General features: G+C 35.0%; 1 pseudogene across 1 annotated transcript; it reads right to left on the bottom strand.

The window, feature by feature from the left end:
• Positions 1-625: 625 nt before the first annotated feature.
• On the bottom strand, positions 626-3,754 carry LOC149264922 (delta-selinene-like synthase, chloroplastic; annotated as a pseudogene). Its single transcript, XR_016259966.1, has 10 exons — positions 3,466-3,754; positions 3,115-3,311; positions 2,881-2,996; positions 2,569-2,767; positions 2,340-2,437; positions 2,147-2,239; positions 1,832-2,047; positions 1,541-1,682; positions 1,171-1,419; positions 626-1,082 (listed from the first exon to the last, which is right to left on the bottom strand). The product of XR_016259966.1 is annotated as a delta-selinene-like synthase, chloroplastic (transcript).
• Between the last annotated feature and the right edge of the window lie 3,770 nt (positions 3,755-7,524).

The following is a 7,524-nucleotide window of genomic DNA, read 5'->3' on the forward strand; positions in this document are numbered from 1 at the left end:
TGATTTGTTCTTAAGTTTTCAAGATTAGAGTTGTATCTATAAATTAATACAAGAAGCTTTTATGAATTAAAATCTGTAAAGTAATTTAACACAAAAGTTCCGATTATAAAAATTTATCTAACAACAACATTAAGATTTCTCTTTCACTCAAACTAAACTACATTTACATTTAAATCACATAAAAATTCACATTTATCTTCAACTATACTCTTTTTTACTCAATTCTTTTACAACATATGATGGAATTGGAATTGCTAGTTACTTATTCAATTAATTACTTACTCACAAAAACATATTAAAAAAATCTATTATTATAATTTTTTATTATTTAAAATACATTCTTTACCTTATAAATTAATTCACACATATTTTTTTTAAATATCCAAATTATAACCCAACTATAAATACATTCAACCCATCGACTTTTTTTAAAACATCAAAATTATAACACAACTGACTTATAAATTACACAAACCCAACTTGTTACTTTAATAAATTTATGCTAAATTTCAAACAAAATAAAGTGGGAGATATAAAAAAGGCTTCAAAACATTCACGTGATAAATAATCTTTTACAATATAAAAGGTTCGTTAGACTATGCGATCAAAAAATGAACAATAGGATTTATAATATTGTTTATGATATTAAAAATATGTTACCACTGGCCACCAAAAACACGGAATATTTTGAGCCACATTTATAGCATAGCGGTGGCAATATAAGACCGACATGTTCAAACCCCTCGGCAAATTGATAACGCTATGCGCCATTACGATCACAGTCACAGCTGCAGTGGCTGGATGAGAACTTTGAATATTTGGTCCTTTACCTCATTGTCAGAAAGGGTTATGCCATCATTGTATTTGAAGAGGAAGTGCATGCCTCGTGCAAGATTGAAAGTAAACCTTTTGCAGCACAGCGGCACTGTATTGTCATGCCTTAGAAATTCCCAATTCAGTTGGCTGACAGAAAGATCCAGGATGCCTTTCATATGATTTAAAGCATCTTCACGGGTACATTCCGGATTGTCTTTCACATAACACTCTGAACATGAAGCTACCTCCCCGTGTTCCTTCTCTTGCTTCAAACACACACATAGTGGCAAATGTTAAAACAAATCCTAATCTCATCTTATGTTTAAAATGAACATTAATTTGAATGTCAAATACCTCAAAGTCCGTTATGTCGTCCTTGACTCGGATCGTCAGTTCTAACAGCTCATGGATCTTGGATGGATAGACTATTTGCTTCAGAATGTCGTCTGGTAGAATCTGATCCATTAACAGAAGCGGAATCAAATTTAACACACACATCCCGGAGCTAGCGAGGCCATTCTTATAGTACTCATTAAACGAGGGGACATATCCAGCCGCCATCCATTCCGCTTCTTGCAGATAAGACTCAACGTATCGCTCCCACTAAAAGTGAAGGCAAGCGGTCAGATATTTCATTCATACAGACATACTAATAACAAGGACATAAAAAAGGGTACAAGCATGTTTTGCATAGATGTCTCTAATAATCATAGACAGTACATACGCCATTTTTTCTTATATACGCCGCCATGTCACGCCCTTGCTTTTTTTCCACTTCAGCAGTCCATTCATTCGATGTCTTCATGAAAAACTCGAATATTTTTTGAATGTGGTCTGGAAGGCGGCTTATTAGTGAAGTATCCCATCTGAAAATAATTCAAAATGTTTATTAAAAAAATTAAAAACTTCCTGCGATATAGGCTATCCCAGAACGTCACTCCTGCAGAACTAAAAATATTTAATGGATCGCGCCAATTTCTACATAATAGTCGCTATAATTTGAACTTGACTTGACCTTCTCACTCCCTCAGTGAAGATTTTGATTTCGTCCAATGTTCCGTGAGTATCATATAGGTCATCTATAACCGTCATCACTGTTGAAAGTTTTGTGAAGGCGATTCTGCTGCTACGAAATTCGGGCTCGAATGTGCCTAGAACCGCCCAAAAGTAAAGTTCCACGTGACGTTTCCTATAGAAATCCAGCTGCGGCAGATATGACTCTGACCACCACCTATATATTGCAAAGGTCATGTCACTAAATTGACAAGCAAGCATAATGATCAGATACATAATCTATTGTATCCTATCATAATGTCAAAGGCCAGTGCACCTCGAGATAAGTTGCATTTCCTTCTTATGTGTACATTGCAGAATATTGAAGTCCAATTTTGCCAGCTCTAAAATTTTCTGGTTCATACTAGACCTGAAAGAATACATGGTGAACATATATTAGTGTATGGAAAACACTTGTTGAAATTCAGGATTCATTGAAACTGATCAAATCTTATGGACAAGGTTAGTACTTGAGCCATGAATAGTTTTGTTCATATATTTCGATAAAGTTCCTAGCCTCCCACCTAGGCACACTGCAATGCCATGGAAATTCCAATGCATATTTCACCTGGAAAACAGTAATCAAATCAGACTTCTGCCAATGTTAGGAGGGTAAAACATACAAAATAAATAAATAATTTCCAGATGCGAAGAGTTTGCATACAATACCAGAAGTTAAAAAAGGTGTTTACAACTTACCTCTCTCTGGAGGCTTTGATCGACGTCAGCTACAGTGTGATCTTTGCCTCCTCCATCACTTTTTCGCCGGGAAACGAAATGTTTGAAGCACGGAATAATGACAGCATGCTTCTCACTTCTTTATCAGCATTTCCTTCTTCACCAGTACTGGAACTACAGAAGAATTGCCCGTTTTCATCTTTGAAATTCTCTAAAACGTCTTTTTCATCAGTGCATGACATTCTATAAGTATCAAATATATTTGTTAAAGTTATCTCAGCTCACTTATTTAACTGTCAAACGACATCAAGGGTATATTTTATTCTGTCTGACCCGAAGAGACATTATATCGATGCATTCTGAGTGCCCGAAATCCCAACGCTGTAGAGTTGAGATCTTTAATGCCGGAATTTCTTGATCCGAGCCCGATGCCCGTTTCGTTCCAATATCTGCTAATCATCAATGAATGAGGTTTTAATGATCAATGAATGAGTATGTATCATCTAGAAGTGCATACAATCACTGAATCCTATAAATGGAAAATCAAATTCATGTGTAATGCTTAACCTGTAAACGTAATCGATAGCTTCTTTTATTTCAGGCTGAAAATGTCTATCAATTCCCAAACATTCGATAATATCCACCATCTGAAGACGTCGGATTAAATCGTCAGCGGCATCACTGCAGCTATCTTTCATGTCACTCAAAAATCGGTGTTTGATATCTTCAACAAGCGTTTCTCCTCGTTCACGATATGTAGGTGCCTGGTCACGGCGTATTTCAATGAAATACAAAGTTATCTTGCAGAGATTGATGAATGGTGGATTTTAACATGTGAAATTGCAGTGCTTAATACATTAATTTTAAAGGAACATAAGGCAATATGTAGAAAATATATAATGAGATTAAGATAAATACCGCGTATGACGTTGAGAGAGAATGTATAACGTCATCGTCCCAGACGTTGGAATGATGATTGCCTGTGCGTCTTTGTGCATCAGTGCTCATGCTTAATATTGGCGTCATAGATTTCTTTGGCATTAGCATTCCAGCACTTGAAAGTTGTTGACAGAGAGCCAAACGATCATTCTTGGAGCTGATCAGCAATCTGTGGACACCCGATCTCGAAATCAACGGCGTTACAGAAACAAGAGCCATTAGCACTTGCTTCCTATTGTAACTATATAGCATTTCCCTGCCGTGCCTGGCCTATTTATATTACAATTTCGATGCGATTTTGCATACTTCATTTCTCGAAGGAATCCTTTTGGACAGTAAAGGTATTGACAATTTCGGCAAGGTCAGAATAAATGGTTAAAGTTTAAAATATTTTTAATATTTTATGAGAGATGGAACTGTCTTATCTTTAGATCTTCGTTATATACTTTACAGTTATTCCGTTCCTTGTTTGCATCCTAGTCCGTCTCTCTTATGTAATAATTGTAAGGTAATTCTTATATTTAACAATGATTCCATTCCTTGTCTGTTATATATTTAAGAAAATCTATTTTACCTCTAGTATTAGCCACAAAAATTTCGAGTTGGAATTGAATCTCACAATATGACATTATGTAGAGATTTGAATCTGACAATGTGACATGATTTTCTACGATACACTACGTCTATTATCCACATATATATAAAAGTGGTTGAGCTGTAGTTTTCTATTTTAAATTTGAGGTGTAGGTTTATTTTTAGGTATTACCGAAAATTGATTTATGAGGTGTTTCACAAATATGTTGAGATTCTAGAAATCGAGGGACGTTCTAGTCAATCGTGAATTCTAGAAATATGTTGAGATTCTACATGAAGGGTTCCAGCAGTATAGTGAATATACTACAATCTTAATGACAATTATAGCAAGATTGTTATACCAACTAACCTCTCCACTAACAATGACCTGAACACAATTTATTAAAGGAAAACAATAATAATTACAAATATAATGGATTTGAGACTTTTGCGATCTGCATTATGTGTGGTTATATGTTCTGGATCCATCGCATTTTGTTGTTTTATGCATTGACGTTTCGAATCACAAATCTAAATCCTCATGATGAACCACAGAGGATGGTTCGAAACATGGATACATAAAACAACAAAATGCTATGGATCCAAAAAAATATAACTACACATAATTACAAATATATTTAAGGAGTTAGAATTTTTCTATTTCGTTCAGAAATCTTGCTCCGGTGAGGATGGTTCTAAATGGCCTATATCTGCGCATTGGACGAAACCAAAATACTCAAAGCGGCCGCAAAGAAGGTGAAGTTCAAAATATACCGTCTATCATGTAAAAACAGTTGTGATTCATTTATTTGTAGTCTGTGGTCCAGTATTTTGTGGGAGGTTTGGTATCTTTTTCTTCTAAATTTTATTTTTAATAAATACTTTTATATGCTATTTTTAAATAAGATATTTTGCTAATAAGAGACATGGAAAGAATTGACTTCTATACTTTTATGTTCTATTTTTAAATAGGATATTTTGCTAATAAGAGACATTGAAAGAATTGACTTCTTTATCAACATGTAGAGAAAATTAATTGTTTAAGTAACATATAGAATAAACTAAGTGTTTAACTAGAAAAGATAAAGGGGGATATGTTTGATGTATAGAATAAGGGTGGATGTAAGTTAATGATGATATCTTATAATGTGTTAGTGGCATTGTAAAGTTGAAAAAACATAATATGTTAATTTGGAGGAATCATTAAAGGGACCTACATAATGAATTTGAAGATGGTGTAAAAAGATAAAATGTAGACAAATGAATGAGATTTTAAAAGATATGATTTTTATTTATGGATATTGTGTCTAACTATTTGGATTTTGAGTTCCCATATCATTGGTATGTTATTTTTCATGCAAAGCATAATGTATATTTTCCATTAGTACAACTTTTGAGTAGCTGACTAATGAATTTTTTATCCAAAAAGTGTTCTTGATCAAGTGATTGTTGGAAATTTCTGGTAATTTCAAACAAATATTGAACAGAGAAAATGTTGTTTCTGCCATAGGATCTTTTGCACAAGGAATTTTAAAAAAATTTCTGAGAACAGAGATTTTTCACATCCATAATAAACTTGCATTAATTCATAAAAGGCCTCATACAAATTTCTTCCTCTCACTCAGAGGGATTCACCAAAAACTTTCACCAAAACAAAATACTCTGTCTCTCTTTTACAAATGATTTTTACACTGCTGTGTAAAATCTTCATTCACATTTTACTGCTGTAAAAAAAAATCCTTCACATTCACCCCCATTACATTCAAGCGGCTGATCATTCACATTACATATTCAATTAAAAAAAATTACATTTGCGCTATTAGGCCACTTCATACATTTCATTTCAATGCATTTCAATGCATATGCTCCACAATTTTATTCGCACTGCTGTGCATTGGATTTCTTGTTCTTTTCTTTGCTGCCGCGAGCCCTCTTTTCATCCCTTGTTATATTACACACTCTTTCGCACTGCAGTGCTCTGTATTGGATTTCTTGTTATTTTATTTGCTGCCACAAGCCCTCTTTTCATCCCCTGTTATATTACACACTCTTTCGCACTGCAGTGCTCTGTATTTTTTTCATCCCCGTGTGCAATACCATTAAAAGGTCAACGCCTCAAAACAAAACATATCACATACAATACCTTACCCATACTTCCGTAAATTTAAAAAACAATAAAATTAAAAATGTTTACCAACTTTTACCTATGACTATGACAGTGCATTAAATACATTAAATAAAAACGGCGGTAAAAACAAAAACTAATGTTCTGGCAGGTTGAATAAGATCTATGTCCGTTGACCTGATCGGACGCATTTCGCACACCAAACTCACACAAGCCAAACGATGTTTAATGTCCGGGGAATTGGTGGTTTCGGAGTTGTACACTGGACGCGTGTCAATTGATCGGGGTGTTCGGAGCCCTTCTTACGGATACCGCTTTTGCCAATAGGTGGTGCGGGGAAGTCTGGGTGGTTTTGCCAAAACCACGCTGCAATAAATGTGTGGTTGAAATTAATATTTCAACACTGCCCTTTAATTTCAACTGCTGGGTTATCAGTCATACCTAGACATTTCCTCAAAAGTTCAAAGCTTTTCTGGCCCAATGGCTTTGTCAAAATGTGTGCAACCTGTTCTTGAGTCTTGCAATGTTGTAGAACAATTTCTCCATTGCTCACCAATTCCCTGATGTAATGAAACCTTGTGTCGATGTGTTTCGATCTCTTATGAAACACCGAATTCTTGGATAATGCAATAGCTGAGCTATTGTCACAAAAAATCATTGTTGCTTTTGCCTGCTCTTGGCCTAAGCTCCTCAACATCCTTCTCATCCAAATTGCTTGACATGTTGCTTTTGTAGCTGCCACATATTTAGCCTCTACTGTAGACAACGCCACGATAGGCTGTTTCTTAGAAGCCCATGAAATGGCTCCTGAACCCATGTGAAAAACATAACCGGAAGTGATTTTCCTATCATCTACACTTCCAGCCCAATCACTATCAGTGTATCTAACCAAATCTGAACATTCTGAAGTAGTATATAAAATCCCAAATCTTTTAGTACCTTTGACATACCTCAGAATCCTTTTTGCTGCCTGCCAATGTGCTTCCTTTGGCCTCTCCATGAATCTGGAAATTAAACTAACAACAAACATTATGTCAGGCCTAGTTGCAGTCAAATACATTAGGCTGCCAACTATACTCTTGTACAAACTAGGATCAAAATCCTTGCTGCTGTCCTCTTTGCTGAGTTTTAATCCCATTACTGTGGGAGTGATTGCTGCCTTGCACTCTTGCATATTAAATCTGCCCAACACTTCATTTACATATTTTGCCTGTGAGATAAAAATTCCATTTTCATTTTGATCTACTTCTATTCCTAAGAAGTATCTCAGTAAACCCATGTCAGTCATTTCAAATTCTTCTTTCATGACTGTTTTGAAGTTTCCAATGAGGTAGTCATCA

The sequence above is a fragment of the Pinus tabuliformis genome, chromosome 6 (genome assembly GCF_031772625.1).
Source record: "Pinus tabuliformis cultivar Carrire ecotype Pingquan chromosome 6, CPIR1, whole genome shotgun sequence".
Classification (NCBI taxonomy): Eukaryota; Viridiplantae; Streptophyta; class Pinopsida; order Pinales; family Pinaceae; genus Pinus; species Pinus tabuliformis.